Here is an 18,216-nt window from a genome sequence, read left to right as displayed (position 1 = left end):
TGTGCACACATTTAATTGATAATTATTATTATTAATATTAATCCCTAACATAAAGAAATTATTAATTTAGCTTATTTGCTCAAGGGATGCATTTCTTTTTGAATAGGATAGAAGATATTAGCAAGTTAATATCTTCCCACTGTGGTAGAAAGTGAGTGAAAATTAATGAAGATAATAGGCTTTACTTAGATAATTTCATTATTATCATAGCTTTACCTGCCCTGTTTTATGACTGCCTTTTTGTCTGTAGTGAAATTATTAACTTAGCTCTGCCAGAATTACTTTATAAAACAGCTAAAAGGGATCAAATTACACAAATTAAGTATTTTTGCACCTTGTTGCTTTCATTAATTGTTTATGCATGTTTGGGGAGTTTGTTTGCTTGTTTGTTTGGATTTTTTTATGAGGCTCTCCTGATGCTGGCAGAGGTAGGGGAGAGATATTTTTTAACTAATTTAAACTTAATTTTTATTTTTAAGTATGTAGGCTGGATGCCTACATTCCAATAGAAGTTTCTAGTTGTGGACTCTGCTAATTCCTCATTTTTCAATGGACCATGTGACCGTAGAGAAAACTGAAGATCCCAAAACAGGAATTGAAACTTTTTCCTTTCTTAGATGATTGACTCCTCAGGGATACCAAGATTGACACCTCTGAAGGATACCAAGTTTATCTTTATTCACTAGGACAGGGGAGTAAATATGGCGACAACATCTCCCTAAATATTTGTTCACAGAAATACTGAGGGGACTCTACCAAAAATACTAGTAGGTGGTGACAGTTTCCAATTATGATCTTAAGAGAATTCATAGTTCATAGTGTTACTTTTAAATACCTCAGATAACACTAATTTCATAAAATGTCATCTTCAGACAAGATTAACCAAAAGGAGAAAAAACACCCTGAATTGGCCCACCCATAAAAGCCACTCACTCACCCTCACCCGCCACAGCTGGGCAGAGGAGAAAAAAACATATTGAGGGGTTCATGAGTTTAGATAAGGACTGGGAGAAAACACTCCAAGGGCAAAACAGGCTCATCTTGGAGATACAAAGAGTTTATTACTAACAACTTCAGAGGAGAGTAATGAGAAGTAAAATAAGCCCTTAAAAACACCTTTTCTTCCCCCAGCCCCTCCTTCCTTGCCACCAGTACCACAGGGAGACATGGTGTGGGGGTTTTATCAGTTCATCACCTGAAGTTTTCTTCTGCTGCTCCAGGAGAGGAGTCCTTCCCCTGTCAGACCATCGGGGGTCCCTCCCACAGGAGACAATTCTCCGTGAACTTCTCCAACACGATTCCAATCTCATGAGCAGCAATCCTCCCAAACATGAGTCCCTCCCATGGGCAGCCATTCCTCCCCAAACCGCTGTGCCGTGGGTCTCTCTTCCCACAGGGAGCCGTGCTCCAAGCTCAGGCTTCTCCAGCCTGGGAGCTGGGCCCTCTCTCTCCACCAGGTCTCCCACTGGAGCAGAGCCTCCTCCAGGCTCTCCCACTCTGCTGAGGGCACCTCGGGTGGATCTCTGCATTCCCTGTGGATCCCCATGGGCTGTTCATGGATCTCTGCATTCCCCTGGATCCCCATTCCCTGCGGGTGGATCTCTGCATTCCCCGTGGATCCCCATGGGCTGTTCATGGATCTCTGCATTCCCCTGGATCCCCATTCCCTGCGGGTGGATCTCTGCATTCCCCTGGATCCCCATTCCCTGAGGGTGGATCTCTGCATTCCCCGTCCCCAGGTTATGTTCTGCATTCCCCGGCCCATCTGGGATTCTGCTGGCCAGGGGCTGCAGGGCCTCAGCTGCTCCACCATGGGCTCACCATGGCCTGCAGGGGAATCTCGGCTCTCGGGCCTGGAGCACCTCCTGCCCTTCCTTCTCCCCTGACCTTGGTGTCTCCATGTTGTTTCCCTCACATGTTCTCACCTCCTGCCCTTCCTTCTCTCCTGACCGACTGTTGCAGACATCTTTTATGAAAAACCCTTTCCTTAGGACTTTTTCCTCCTGAGAAGCTGAGAGGCTTCAGGAACAAAATGTAAACATTGATTATCTGCTGCTGTGGAATGCAACAGGTGCATCTGTGATTGGCCCATGTTGGATGTTTCTAATTAATGGCCAACCACAGCTCAGCTGGCTCGGACTCTCTGAGCCACAAACCTTTGTTATCATTCTTTCTTTTCTATTCTTAGCTAGCCTTCTGATGAAATCCTTTCTTCTATTCTTTTAGTATAGTTTTAATGTAATAAATATAATAAAATAATAAATCAAGCCTTCTGAAACATGGAGTCAGATCCTCGTCTCTTCTCTCATCCTAAGAACCCTGTGAACACGGTCACACCTGACCTTGGTGTCTCCATGTTGTTTCCCTCACATGTTCTCACCTCCTCCTCTTCTCTGGCTGGAATTAAACTTGCGTGCCCCATTTTGTTTTGATTTTCTTCTTAAAGATGTTAACACAGATGCAACAATGTCTCTAATTGGCCCAGCCTTGGTCAGCAGCATGTCCATCTTCAGAGCCTCTCACAGAAGCCACCACTGAATGCCCCTCTCCATCAAAAACCAGGCTGGGCAAAACCAACACAATTTTCCACCACTGAAAATATTTAGACAGAAATATTAAAAATGCATATGGAAAATGTTTTTATGGAAAATTTATTGTAGGAGCTGAAAAAGCTCTTTAAGCAGAAGATTCTCTGCTAGCTGTCTGGGGCAGGCTGTTAAACCTTTCTTGCTTTTGCTGTTGTATGAGTTCAATAAAAACCAGTAATATCAACACATCTACCACATTTTTCTGTGTGACATAAAATGCTCCCTTAACACTTGAATCAAGTAGCATCCCTACTGCTGGTAGTAGCCAGACCTGCCAGAAAGCCCATGTTTTTCTATTTAGCTTGCTAGGCATATTTGCTTTTCCTTCAGCTCTTCTTTTCTGTGTGACATGCCAGCATTTCTTCATTCCATCACATCCTTATGCTTGCTTTCAGTATTCATTTTTTTCCAGTGCCAAATTTTTTGCCAAATGTTCTGTTGCTTCTGTGGATGTGTTTGCAGCAGGCTCCCTCTGAGTGTCTGTGTTTCATATTTGAACAGCTCATCAGCAGGCATTTCAATTCTCTTGCTGGGAATTTGTTTTCTTCCTCAAAGAGATCTTTGCAGCTTGATGTTGACAGCTTTTGTCTTCCCCTGAGGCAATTTTATTTAGGGTCTCTGGGTAGTCTGTCATCTGCTTTTGTAGAAATAAAAAGGCAAACAACTATGCTAATTACTTCAAATATGGCTCACATGTATAAATTGCTACTAGTGGCAAAAACCTTGATTTGACCCTTTTTTTTCTGGACACAGTCATTCAGACTGTGTATGCTTCTTTATACCTTGAAAGTATCTATGTTTCTTTCCAATTGTTAAAATTGTAATGTGTGCTACCTTTTGAACACTTCATAAATCTCGCAACATCTGTTGCTTTGAAACACTCCTTTAACCAGGCTGAAAATGGAAATATTTCCGCTTATATTCCCTTCTCTTCTTCTTCACCACCTACCAGACAAGTGACAAACGCAGGCATGGGAGGGAGGGAGGATGCTGAGCACACTGAGAGCCCCGGCTCTCTCTCTGTTCACAGATCAGCGGAGAGGGCTCCGTGACAGAGCGCGGGTGGGACCGGGGGAAGCGCGAGCAGTTTGACTTCCTGGCGACATTGGAGGAGGTGTGATGTGGCAGGTGGCAATGTAGCAGTCTTGCAGAGACCAGTCAGGAGTAATGGGCTGGAAAATCCAAGGTCACCGGTGCAGTATCATCCCGGTGCTCACTACTGGTGCCCCCATAAAGCACGGGCTCAGATTATTTAGAGCACAATTGGAGCAAGGGAAGAAAAAGGTGGAGGGGAGGAGGTGATGCAGCACGGTGTTCTCTTTTGCAGAGACTCTGTTTTCTTGGGGACATTTTTTTTATTTTTATTTTAAAGGCAGACGCTCATTTGGTCTTTCATTTGACAGCTGGGCACTGTTATGCATGGCAACTGTCACCTTTTCCTGAAGTCCTGCAGGTCTTGGTGCTGGGTAATGTGGAATCCAGCCCAGCTTCTGTTAAACTATTTAGAGCAGTTTTTAAATGTGTTTTCCTCCCAACTTAAATTCAGAAGCAAAGGCCCTTTTTTCAAGTGATACTGAAAAGGATAACCAAGTATTAGGAGCAAGAAGTGCCGCCCAGTGAGTTTGTGGGCAACCAGCACACAGTGGCCCTTCTCGAGCAGGGGATTTGGACCAGATGGCATCCAGATGTCCCATCTAACCTCTATCACTCTATGAAGTTCAAAATCTCAAAGGATTGAAGGATTTTTTTTTAGTGACTAAATCTTTTTCTTCCATTTGAGCACAGTGAACTGCTTACTCTTAACTTGCTCCCACACTCTTGTGTAGGCTCAAATGTCACTGCAGCATGATATGTTAGTGTGTTTCTGGAGACTGATGTGGGATGTCAGACTAAAAGGAGGAAAGTGATCTTTGCTGAAAAGCAGTATTTTTTATTTTTCAATTCAGGAGTTAATCATGCCAACGTTTTCCAAATTTTACCTAACTATAATGGGAGATACTTGCAAATTCTAGCAGTAGATTATATAAACCATCATCCTATCTCTTCAAGTAACTCAGAATATGGTTTTGTTTGGGTGGGATTTTTTGGGCTTTCTTTTTTTTTTTTTTTTTTACAGCCTGATCAGTTTTATCTTCTTATAGGAAGACATAAAAGGAAAGTGAGGATCAATTTTGCAGTAGAGCTGTCAAAATAATTGTTTCTAGTTTGCACACATGTGGATTTTGAGGGCCAAGGAGTAGTGGTTTCAGACTAAATCTGAGAAATCACACATCTGAATTCTCTGACAAGTCAGAACTTTCTTTTCTTTCAGATTTTTAGTTGAAATTGATGTTCTTGTCAGCATCCCAGATGATACCAGTAATGAAACTGCCAACATTGTCAACTCCATTGGGCTAGCTGCCTGTTTCTCTGCAGGACTCAAGATGCAGGACAGCCCTGCTAGCAGATTCCCTGGGGTTATTGCTCTGCAGCTTCAGGAGTCCCTGGCTCTGAGGGAGACTGAATTACATCTGACTTAAAGCAAAATGTGCAGTTGTGTCTGGCCCTTGGGGCAGGTACATCAGGAATTCAGGTAAAAGTTTAAACAAAGCTGGTGATGCCCAGTATGCTTAAAGCATAATGTTTAGGGATCAGCTTTTCTTTGAAGAAACTTGACTTCATACAAATATCCCTGACTGGTTCCACCTTTCAAACCAGATCAGACAAATCTGGTAGGGACTGTGCGGCACAAGATGTGTGATAGTTGTGTGTAGCAAAAGAGGAGATAAGATGCCCAAGCCTATCAAACAGGTGTATTTTTACCTTTCAAATCATATCAATTCAGCATGGTAGATATTTGAAGGGCAGAGACCCTGTCTGCATTTTGAAGCTTATGCAATTGAAACATATTTTTCCTATATTTGAGAGATCTTTTGGTCTTGACTTTCATCATCTTCTACTATGACTCAGGGAGGGCACCATGAGCTCACTATATCATTCTGTCTTTTATGTTTGCCTCGGTGGTTTTCCTTATTCTTACCTGAATCTATGCACTCAGAAGTTGGGACAAAGTTTTCCCACAAATCATCTCTTTGGATCAAAGGACACTTTTTTTTTTAACTTTATCCTCCCCTTTATTATGCAGCCTACCAGGCTCACCGCTTCCTCTTTTTGAGTGTAGTCCATTCACATCTGTTACCCCCACATTCATCCTGTAGCCTTCATCATCTCTTTTCAGAATTCTCTTTCTTATAACCTATAAGTTTCCAGAAACAAATTCCTACCAGCTACGTTTTTCTGTTCTCCCATCTCCAGTACCTGAAAACAGATTTTAAGAGACATTCTTTAAAGAAATTGAGAATAATAACTGTTCTGGAAGTTAGCACGGTTTTCTTGAGGAGATTCAATTGCTATTGAGTTCTGAGACACAGCATGAAGTTCGCCGGTGCTATCTGTGAGTTGTCTTGGCTGAATGTGCCATTCAACATAATCATGTATATTTAAGATTAAAAAGTAAGAGCTTTATTTCTTTAGCAGAAAATTGGAGGAGCTGAGACATCTCATTTGGCACGACAACATTCCATTGAGACAAAAGGCAATTTTCAGAGACTGCATCTTTGGTAAGTATTCCTGCAGCAGTGGGGTAGTGCTTTTAATGCACAGTGCTGCATTTTAATAGCCAATTGAGATGGCTATTAAGATATAGCATTGTACATTAACATCACCACTGCTCAGACAGTGGCTGGTGGCTGCTTCTCAGCTGACAGCTCCCTGCATCCTGCTTCACAGCAGTGCTTTCTTTAGTAGCTCCTCTGATCTCCAGGAAGAGAAGTAAAAATCATTATCTAGTTAATATTTCACGCTGCCTTGGGCATACGGATCCCAGGGGGAGAAGCAGGAGAGCAGCGATGCTGAGCGCGGGGACTGCGAGGCAGAGGAGGAGAGAGTGAGAGAGGAAATCCCTCTGTGAAAGGATCACTCCTTGCTTTTCATCTCATAGACTCACTTCAGCTCGGGGAAAATGTGGTTCATGAACCCTGAGACTCGGGATACAGTGCTTAGGGGAGGACTGTGTAGCAGAAGTGGCTTGTGTAGCTAAGAGGTAGTAAGGTACTGAAATTCATGAGACCCTGAGAAATGTGAGAAACTGCCAGGAAAAAAGGTATAGCTGGAAAACCACATCCACTTAAAAACTTTTCAGAATCTTTTAAGGTAACCATTCAACCTTTACTCTTTGCACTTATAAGAAACTAAAGGACAGTAATCAATGACTACTATTTGTTTAGGCGTTTCCTTGGCTATAGTTTTCTGTTCTGACATGAAAAAAGTTTTGCTTGCTGTCAGATTGTACCTAAGCAACCTCCCTTGCAAAAATGCAGAAATAAGGAAAAGTGTCTGTGACATTGCAGGCTTACATCTCTCTGACAGTAGATGTGAGCTGGCTTTCAGAATTAGGGGGAAAAAAAAGAATCATTGCAATATCCTTCTCTGCCCTAACTTTCTGTTCACAGTACGTGTGGATTAAGTCTGCGGATAGCCTGGGATAAAGAAGGATGCTGTTCCAAAATTTTGTATAGCAGAGGGAAAGATGTATTCAGAAGCTCCCTTGAATGGCCTTACTGTATCCTTTGATCTCTGCGTTTTCCTTGGGAATGAGCTACAGCAATTATCTATCTTAGGACTTAGTTTCTGAAAATTTGCTTGAAGCAGAGCTATGGAGGCCACTGCCTGAGATCAGTAGCTTTTCCTTTCAAATTCTGTTAAATAGAAATGTTTATGAGTGTATTTCCAGTTAGAAAACTTTTAAGAACACAATATGAAAACTTTCCAGGAAATTGTGAGTTGCTGCTTAAAAAGAAATTAGTATCTATGAATACTCATAACATTCTTTCCAAAGATACATGGAACTGCAGGATGGAGTTACAGCCTAAAACTTCAACCTATAAGTGTTGATAGTTTTACCAAAGATTTGTGAAGACAAAGTCAAGAAGCAATGTAGAAATAAAAATATCAAATTGATTTACACAAAAATATCAAACAGATTTAAGAGAAGGTGCACAGAAAGGTACTTGTTTAATATTTAACCTGCTAAAGAATGTGTTAGTCTTTAATTTTCTGCATGTCTGTTCTTTGTAGTATAGTAGTAAATCCCATCACCTGTGTTTGAACCTTCTTACAATTCTCTGGGTTATGAGAAGCCATGTGTAAGAATAAAGTCAAATTAGTTTGATAAAATTTTATTTTGGTGCTTTTCTTTTTAGGAATTGATTATCAAGTACTGTCTTTTAAAATAATAATTCACAAATACAATGATTAAAGTATTTTTTAACTGAAGGAATAATTCAGGCTGAAAAACATCTACTGTGTAAGCATCTTCTCTATGGAAAATCAGATGTATTTTCTTATTCAGTATCCACAGTATTCCCAAAGAATTAGGGACTTGCAGTACCTGCAGGCCAAAGCCTAGCAGTGTACAGCGATCAAAAGACTGGGGGAGAGAAAAAAGTGTTAAATAGTAAAAAATTTGAATATTTTTTTAAAAATATCATCAGGTTGGCCCCAGGAATTTTTTCTTTCTTACCAAGCAAAATGTGATGAACATTTACATTTGCTGTGTACTGTAGTCTGCTGTTTCTAACTCGGAATACCCAGTTTGGATGTGTGTTTATTTTTCTATCGCACTATATTTAAAACTCCGAGGAAGCAGAGCAGCAGTTCATCATTTTCATGCTGTTATGCACCACTAGAGGCCATCATATACCTCCTTAAATATTAGATAGTTATGCAAATTATTCTAGAGAGGATGCGAATAGCTGATGGATGTAAGAGTCAATATAAAAGGGCACGGGGAAACTTACTTGAGGGAAGGCTTTAGCACAGCTGATTATTGTGAACATCATGTGTTTTAAGGCTAATTCTAATTGATTCAGAGCACCTCTGTCCTCTTGTATACTCCCAGGTAACCTTTGAATAGGTCATGGAGTGTATGTGGCAGGTGAGCTCTGGAGATGGCAGCTGTCAGTAAATACACTCAAGCTTAGAAGATGAAGCAGCAATCTTTTAGATTGATTTTTGTATGCTTAGATTAGGAATGAAATTATTTTTTCCCCCTTTATCTTCCCATCCAGACAGTGAGATGTCGTTCTGGATCCCCCACAGACTATGTATTGAGTCATTAAGGAGATGACATACAGTTACTTCTTTAAGTAACTGCCTGATACATAAAATAGACTTTGTGTTGCACAGTTGGACTCTTTTGAATTGTGGAAACAAATGACTGAAATTATAGAGGAATTACAGGTAGCATGATTTTAACTGTGAAAAAATCAAATTAACATTAATCTTGTACAATCAGGAGGTGCTACCAAGAGTAGTAACACAAGAGGGAGGTAAAAAGATGAATTAGTTTTACAGTGGGTTTGGCTGACTTTCTGAAAGGGCTATGGGGTGACATGGACCTTATCCAGGAGATCCTTTCTACTGCCTTGATTTTCAGTTTCACTCCTTCTAGCAAACTAACCATTCAAAGAAATACATCTTATTTTACTTTCTGTTTGAAGGCTTGCTGATTTTTATTTTCAATGTAACAGCTTATTAATATGTGAAAACCTTGCATGTGTTTTTGGGAAGTAAATAATTAGAGGAGAAGTATTGATTTATCTGGATCAGGTTGGTATGCAGCATTGTCTTATCTAAACATTGAAAGATATCAAGATAGATAAGAAATGTCAAGTACTATGGTAGCACATCCAAACTACTTTTTTAATAATACAAGCAAGCAATCTGCATGTTCTACACTATATTCAAGTATTTTTAAAATGAAAAAATATTATGTCATATGTAGCAAAAAAACCAAAAACCAAAAAAAGAGTATAGCAAAAATGATGCTACATAAGTGCATTTGTAATCAGTCCATGCTGACTTCTGGAATAATTTTCTGGTTTTTTTTTTTTTTATTGGTTTTTGGGTTTTTTTGGAGGGAGGGAAGGATAGGAATTTATTTCATAACTCATATTCATTTTTTTGAAAATGACCTTGTGCTTCAAAATTACAATGTAGGCCTTCTGTAAATTATTGCAAAAATCTCAAGATATCCTGAGGTTATCAGCAAAAAGAAGGCATGCCCAAGAAAGCACTATGGAATTTTCTTTTCCCCCACTAGATTTTGGAAAAACATGTGCAAATTTCACAAAGCTCAAGAGCATTGATTTCCCAATAAAAAAGTAAAATTTAATATGCTGTTAATCAGATGAAAGAAAAAAGGATAAGAGCCCAACACAGCATCATAATAGTTCAGTATGCAGTAGCCTCTCAATAGATGAATAACACTGAGTGTTATTAATTCAATAAATAAGTGCAAGTTTAAGTCAGAGGGCTGTCACTTATAAATAAAGTATAATATCACTTCAAAAAGACAAGAGAAATCTCTCATTTTTGGTATAATAAGGTCATTTCAGAAACACATTTTTCCTCAGAAGAAACAAAGTTGCATGCAATTGTCTTACTCTTTATCATATAATTTTTCAAACATGTAAGATTTTCTTGGTTTTAAACAGGTTATGGACATTAGCAAGCTGAGGCACAATATGCAATTTGGCTTCACTTTCAGATCTTTACTGTTGATGAAAATAAGGATTTGCTGCCCATGCTTTGGAGTCCAGATCAAGAGGATTGCTGAGAAGGCCAGTCTGTAAACAAGGTCTGCTTCTCCCCTTGTGGACAGGCAACACCATAAGGAACAGTAAGTGGCTTTTAAAGAGATCTACTTGGCTGAGCCTTGAAAAATTTACATTTCTGCACTGCCTGCTTTTCACGGGCACCTGCTTAGGGCATTCAGGCCACCCAGACCAAATGGAAAAGAGAATGTGGTGTGGACAACTACCTTGGTCACACTTGGTAAGGGCTCTAATGCAAGACCTGCTCTCAGGGCTTGTTTGGGCCAAAATGGTGAATGTCTTGTCTGTAAGGCTTCTGCACACAAACTGGCACATCAATGTGTCTCTCTACCATGTCAATTTGTCAGTTTAATGTTTGCTAACTCCAAAAGGACTGAAGCACGCTTCACTGTATGGTGTAGACATGTGATTTTGAGCGCGTTGCTTTCCATCTTTGTGACTCAATTTCCCACCTGGGAGATGGTGATAACAATGCTAATGTGTCTCATTATTGTCTTGCCTATTTAAACTGTAAGCTCTTCAGGGCGAGGGCTGTCTCATACCATATGTCTTCACAGAGACAGGCAGAATGAGGCACTGATTGCATTTGGGGTCTCCTGGTGCCACAATAATTAAAAGAGAGACAATAATATTAAAAAGGAAGAAAAGGGAGAAGGTAGGTCTGGTATCAAGAGGCTTTCAGATTTCCTGGTAGCAACCCAAGAGCAAGAGAAAAGTTTATCTCTGAGGAGAACCCTCGCTTTTTCAACTTTCTCAGCTCTAAATGTTATATTGGTTTTCAGAGAAGTACAGTAGGAAACCTTTGCAAACAGAGTAATCCAGGAGCTAATGGAGATCCAGACTGGAAGAGAAGGATTAGTAGTTTGGGTTACTGCAAGTGGATGGGTTGGAGAACAGATCAGCTTTTTGACAGGAGAGTACTTAGAAAATTAGAGTGTTTCCTCCTTCCTCATTAGAGAATGAGCAGAGGTTTCTGAGCATGGATGAGATGTTTGCAGTCATGAGAGGAGAAAGGCAGACTGAAGTGATGGATACTCATCCACATTCTGCTGGAGTACATCAGTCACTGGCAGAGTTATATTCTGTCCCAGGCAATGGGAAGAATCTTTCACCAACCATTTTTCAGTAAGATAGAGGACTAATGAAAGTTGTTCCTAGAGATGGCTGCTGAGATTTAGCCATGTATGCTAGTGACTTCTGCTTTGAGATTGCTAAATCTGGGCTTTTTTTGGAAATGTTTGTAAGATTTGGGCCAAGTACCCTTTCTCCATGTCAGCTGAGGACTGCTCTGCAGAACTAAATGTCCCTTCATTCAGGTCTCAATGAAATGCCCATCCTATTTACTCTTTGTCCTTCTGTAAGTGTTCAGATTACTTCATCATAGTCTGTTTTATCACTAGTAGATGTTTCTGTAGCTGATTGGATGGATTCTGTACAGTGGGCAACAAACTGGGATTTGCTCTAAAGGCTTCTATGAATTTCTGTCTATATCCTAGGTTTGAATTCTGGCACAGAAAGAGATCAAAAATATATCATTAATACTTAACTAGTCCATGAAGTTCATATTTTAGGCTCTTATTTAATACCCAGATATTCCAACAATACCCCCACAATGTTTGCAGGAAGTATGAGGACAGTAGTTATAAATATATCCTGTGCTGAAACGACACAGATTACAAAAGTCAAAGTTTCTCATCATTATGTCCCTTTTACAACTCATAAAAAATCCATATGCTTAGATCAGAGTTTTCAGAAGCTTCCAGTTTGAAATGTAAAACAGACTGCTGGCTTTGAATTTAGTTTTTTCAACATAGGATTATGGGGTTAGTAGAGTAATGACTAAATTCTTATTTGTTCCCCTGCACCCTATCTAAGCAGAATTGAGGAATTCTAATACAATGCAGACCTCAAGGTATGGACAGGAAGATCCCTTAGCAAAGTGAGATATGCATCTGAGATGCAAATTGAAGCAGCCTGTGATGGAGCAAGCTTCCCTGAAGGAAAATTTATTTAAGTATATTTGGGGTTATGTCCCTTCTTTTTCTTTGTGTATTGAGCCATATAGGTGGGAGGAAATATTTGTTCTCTGTCAGTAACTTTATATGGTGTTGATATTCACTTTATCTTAACAATTTCATCTGAGTTTTTGTCCTTATCTTTTCACTGAAGTCAGAATTTTGATTACAGACTATTAGAAATATCCAGAGCAAGGTTAGATTACTGAATGTACCTTTTTTCCCCCTGGTTTAGATAGAAAATTATTGCTTGTAGAAACAATCATTAAAGAAATTATGCTTAACAGAGAGAGCTGTAGAACTGACTGTGTTCCCTGCTAGGGGTGTGATTTCTTAAAGCAGTGAGGTTTCATAATGGCTCTGGTCTCTCCTTCCCACTCCCAGGGATGCCTGGGTGGGCAGCATCTACTTCTGCATCCTGCAATACTTTGCAGCAATAGCTTTTAGCTTTGAGGGTGCTGGTATGTAGCTGGTTTCACACCCCTCTCTGGCCACAGTTTGTCTTTTTTCTGCAAACTCTGCTTGTAGCTGGCTGCAGCAATGACTCCATGATTTGTGTTAACTTATTTAACAAATAGCTCCATGCCTTTGGGAATTGATAAGCATTTTTAACTGTCTCTATCACATTTTTTTTACCTTTTTTTTTTTTTTTTTTTGGTAAGACTCAAATGCTAGAGTTGCAAATTATAACCAAATTTGGTTTCTCCATAAAAAGTTTTGTCATAGTGTTTGGTGCTTACTCAAGAAGCAAAATATTTACTTCCCTATTATTTCTAAATGAGAGCAACTTCTACTCATTAACAATTTTGCTCCAAATGAAACATTTACTGATTAGCAGTAGAAGCTTTCCTCAAGTCTTCCATGCTGTACCATTTCCTCCTTATTTTAAAGAAATTTTCTTCTTAGGAAAAAATATTTTAGTAGAAAGCTATAACTGAAAAATAAAAGCAAAACATATGTTGAGTGGGAAGGGAATAGATACAGTATAGATGAGTTGTGCCTTTTTTTGTCCCCACATTTACAAAAAGGATGACAAGCCTTAGCAAGTGGAGTGGATGTAGGCTGGGAAGCAAATCTTTAGTCATATGCATGTTTGTTTATCTATATGTTTTGTTTTGGGTATCTCATCAGTATTATTTGGGGATCTTATCGATACTTCTTTAATCAGTAATAATATTTAATTTTTTATTCATGACTGTAAAGAGAGAATTTTTTTGTGTCAAGTTACATGGGACTGTAAGTGAAAAGTACAGAGATTTAGCAAAGAACAGGAAGAGCATCCCTGGCTCCACTAGCCATGACTAAGATATTACTCTGGATTTCACTGTTCACGAAGGGCACTAACAGGTTTAGGGCTGATTGGTTAACCTGCAGCTGCTGCATATAGTACCAGTTATTTGCTGAGTCCTTTCTTTTCTAATTTATCTCTTTCTCTAGATCATTATGGCTTGTTAATTTTCAAAATAGGTTTCAACTAAAAAATACTGTCCAACATGTTCACAGATTCTAAACCCATTAAGTTAATACTTTACTTTTATGGGAATTTCTATTGATTTTAATAGAACTACTTATTATGCCCAAAGGTGAGCATTTTCTGGGTCAGGGGCTGGCTAGTATCACATAATTCTTAGGAAAAGGACCACATTTATTATGTTCTCTCTATTTAATAAGGCTTAGTTAAAAATTATCTATGAAGTTTAGATTAGCAAGCAGATTCAAATTTCCCCAGCAACTGAGATTCAAAAGTTTTGTTGGTGATCATCTGTGAAATAAATCTCAATTTTTAAAAAGCATCTATTATCACGCACATATATTTATCAAAAAAGATCCTCTTTAAACCTGTAAGAGCCTAATGTCATAATTGCTTTTAATGTCCTGGCCAAATGTGAATTAACAAAACCCATTGGAAAATGTGATTATCTGCATTCTGAATTGCAGGGTGACCCCTCTTTGTGAATTCTAAATCATCTCTTTATATTCAAGTCCTACACAGATATTACCACTGGGTAGGGTATTATGGATCTCCTATAATAACAATAATAATTAATAATAATTAACAAAGAAGATGGACTGGGTAACTTGGGATGTAGCCAAAGCACTTCTGTTGGATTAACAGTTGGGTTTTTTAATTTTTATCATAATGTATCTTCTTTGCTTAATTGATGTATTTTATTTTACCACATGATAATAGGCAGATAGACTTTGGCAGCTTGTCCATCTTGTGCGAGAAAAGTTCCAGCTAAATCCACAGAATGAAAAAGTAGGGCATGAAGGACATAGGAAGGCATCAACATCTGGCTTTCTTTACTCCATTTGATCAAATTTCTTTCTCTAATGAATCCTTGATTATCCTAATAGGCTTTCACTGATTGACTGGGAAGCCAGGATATGAACCTGCATGGGTCAAGACCAAGAATTTATGAAACTCCATTTTTTGAAACACCATCCTAGGTTTTGTTCTGCTCCTATCCAAACATTTATTCCAAAGCAGTGCTAGATTTTTACCAAAAAGCACTATTTGTTATCCAATTTTATTGGTTTTTATCCAGCACTCCATAAGAATTTTAGAACCATTATTAGGGGCCAATATGCTAAGAGTGTTGTTAAATCCTTGGCAACCTGATAACTTGTTCAGACCTGCAGCATATCATAGCTGTCCCTCATCCTCCCAGTCTGCATGAGCTTTCTGCTCTTGAAAGCTCAGGTTTAGCAGAGAGCCAGAGGGAGACTTGGTAGTGCTGGTAATCCTCCTTGCTCTAAACCAGAAATTCATTCATGATATAGGAAGGAGAAATGCCTGCGACTGGGTGCTCATGTTCTTCAGTTGTATACAGACAGCAGTGACCTTCAGGGAAAATTACTGGGTTTTGTGTGTTATAGTTAGCAGCTAAATGCCACACTAACTAATTAATTTTTGAAAGAGTCATCAGGAAGAGCAAGTGACTGTTAGGGTGGGGAGCTGCAATAAGCAAGGGTAACATTAACGTGTTTAACTATGAAAATTACCAAAGCAATTTACCCAGAAACTGTAGGCATTATCAGAATTCTTAAGACTCCGATTTCTCATTCTCTTTTATAAGCATTAATCATATTTTATTTTTAACCAGAAACCTCAAAGCGGTATTAAATTAAGTGAAACTTTAATAATGAAATTGCATGCAGTACTATTCAGAAGTTATGCAGAGAAGCTTTAATATACTCCATTAGGCAGAGAAAAATGTTGAAAGGACATGGTTAATGTTCATCTGTATGCAGTTTCTCTTTTTATTACAAGAATTTTGCTATTGATTTCAACAGGAGGAACGCCAGCCTCTGCTGTGGTGGTTGTGATAGTGTGGGTCAGCCTCCTGAATCACTGGAAAAGTATTACAAAATAAAGCCACGCCGAAGAATGGTGCCTCATATCGCAAAGGAAAGAAGATATTTACTAAAAAGGGCAGATGGATGGTTGCAGGGGCTGAAATGGGGCCAGCATCTGTGTGGTGGGTTTCAGCAGAGAGAGCAGACAATGGGGAGGGGCACTCAAAATCTTGTGTCAGCTCTGCCAGCCACAACGAGGGTGTAGTGAGGGCGCTGCTCCCTCCAAATCTCAGGTAAAAATAAAGGTGGTGGAGAGGCTGGCTTTTGTCTCTCTTCTCAAGCATTCTGCACAAAGTTCTATGGAAAGGGAATCAGGAGGAAATGGGTAAGAAATAAAGAAAAGCAGAATGAGCCTTCTTGCTTTTCTGAGGATTCATTAAACTTTGGGCTTGGTAAAAGTCTTGGTGTTATCAGAAGCACAGAGATAAGTGGGGGAAGCAAGAAGCTCCAAGAAGCACTGTGTCTGGGGAAAAGCCATATGCTCACCTGTATTTACCTGACTTATGTGTTTATCTGGTTATTGCTGAATCTCTCATAGAGAATCTTTCAAACAGAAAGGGTGTCACTGTCATATTTTATGAAAAATCCCTTGGCCAGGATTTTTCTCCTGAGAAACCTCAGAAAAGAAATGAAAACAATAATTATCTGATTGCTTGGAATGTGGTCTGGAGGTTGCTTACCAACAGGTGCATCTTTGATTGCTTCCATGTGAATTGTTTTTACTTAATGACCAATCCCAGTCCAGCTGTGTCAGGACTCTGGTCAGTGTTGCATTTTTATTATTCATTCTTTGCTAGCCTTCTGACATCTCCTTTCTCTTTCTTCAGTATAGTTCTAGTATATCATTTTCATATAATATAATATAATATAATATAATATAATATAATATAATATAATATAATATAATATAATATAATATAATATAATATAATATAATATAATATAATATAATATAATATAATATAATAACAGCCTTCTGGGAACATGGAGTCAATTCTTATCTCTCACCTCGTCCAGGGGACCCTCAAAACACCTCAACAATTGGTGACCACAAAAAAGTCACAGAAAGAAACCACAGGGAAATGTCACACCCAGGCCACCCTTCCAGTAGGATGGCCTTGGAAATCTGCCTTTAGGGCTTAGACAGTGATAGAGCTGCTCTTCAAGATAAATAAAGATGCTGTCTCCTGCCCTCCGATTTCTCATTGCAAAGCAGAGATAAGACAGAGCAAAGATGGCTTTTAAAGAGGATGAAAAGAAAGGAGTTGGCAAGATTTTGAAAGATTACATTTTGCAAGAGAAAGAAGGTTCTCCAGGGCTACTGTGTGAAAATCTAGGGAAGAAGTTAGCAGTGTTTGCAGCCACAGAACCCTGGAAGGACTGGGATAACACATTTCCCTGCATTCCTGATGCACAGCAAGAGGTGTGTGTCTTAAAGGGGGACAGATGACACACTCTCACTGGGTTGTTCCTGTCAGAATACCTTGCTTTCCCACTTTCTAATAAAAGAAGAGTTCAGCTGAGACCAGTAAAACTGCAGAAGTTAATGGGGAACATGTGATCTGGGCAAGGCTAACCTACAGTTGTATTGTCAAGACAGTAAAACTTAAAAAAATCTGAGTGTATGTGCAAGTTGTTCTTCAAATTTCAAAGATTTGATGAAAGCCATTAAAAATATGTGTGTTTCCCTCTTTCTCTGTCTCAAAAAAAAATCTGTAAAAATAGTAAAAAATTTGCAAGGCAGCTCAGTTCCCATCACGTAGATAAATAAAATTGGTGTTCTGCTGTTCAGAATGGCACAACTCTAAACACTTCCTTTCTCTGTTATATTTCTGGTTTCCCCAGCTGCTGGTTTCCCCTCCTTTCGCTCTGAGTGTGATATTAAGAAAGAAATTTGAGAGGTTCAGTGACAACTAAAGAATTAACAAAGCCCCTAAGAGGTAGAATTCACGAATCAGCTTGAAATGAATAGGAAAATCTGAGTTTCTCAGTAACATGTGAGTCTGTTTTCCTCCAAATTAATTGGAATCGGTGTGAAGTAAAAGCAACTGCCTTGGAACAAGTAGGCAAGAAAGCTTAATTTTCATATTAAATATTGCTACTGTCAATGACCCAAGCAGTGATCAAGACAGGATGTTGGAACTGGGAAGAAGACCAAAAAGAGCTAGAACAACATTTATGTAGAAAATGAGGTAAATGAATAACAGAAAGTAGGCTATAACACAGTAATACAAGGGCAAAAAAAAAAAATTGTTGATGTTCCTGTTAAACAAATTGGTAATGCCACTGTAGTAGTTACAGTATCATACTTTATATTGTTATTAGGCTTACTAATAACTCCCTACAACATCTCTCACTAAGTTCTGTTTTTAAATGGTACCTTAGGCAGCGTGTGTATAAATTCTGTACCCCCTGAGAACCATTTCTTTGATTAAGTTAAAATGAAAGATCATATTCTCCTAGCAAAAACGGGTTGACTTAAAACACTCCTTTTTGTTCAAATGAGATAAATTGCTTAAATAACACCCTTGAACTATTACACTGCAAAGGTTTACTTTGAAGCTATACAGTGGAAGAAAAAGCACCATCTTTTTATCT

This window comes from Camarhynchus parvulus, chromosome 4 (assembly GCF_901933205.1).
Source record: "Camarhynchus parvulus chromosome 4, STF_HiC, whole genome shotgun sequence".
NCBI classification, from domain to species: Eukaryota; Metazoa; Chordata; class Aves; order Passeriformes; family Thraupidae; genus Camarhynchus; species Camarhynchus parvulus.
The sequence above is the reverse complement of the archived record's forward strand: the minus strand, read 5'-3'. Positions refer to the sequence as shown.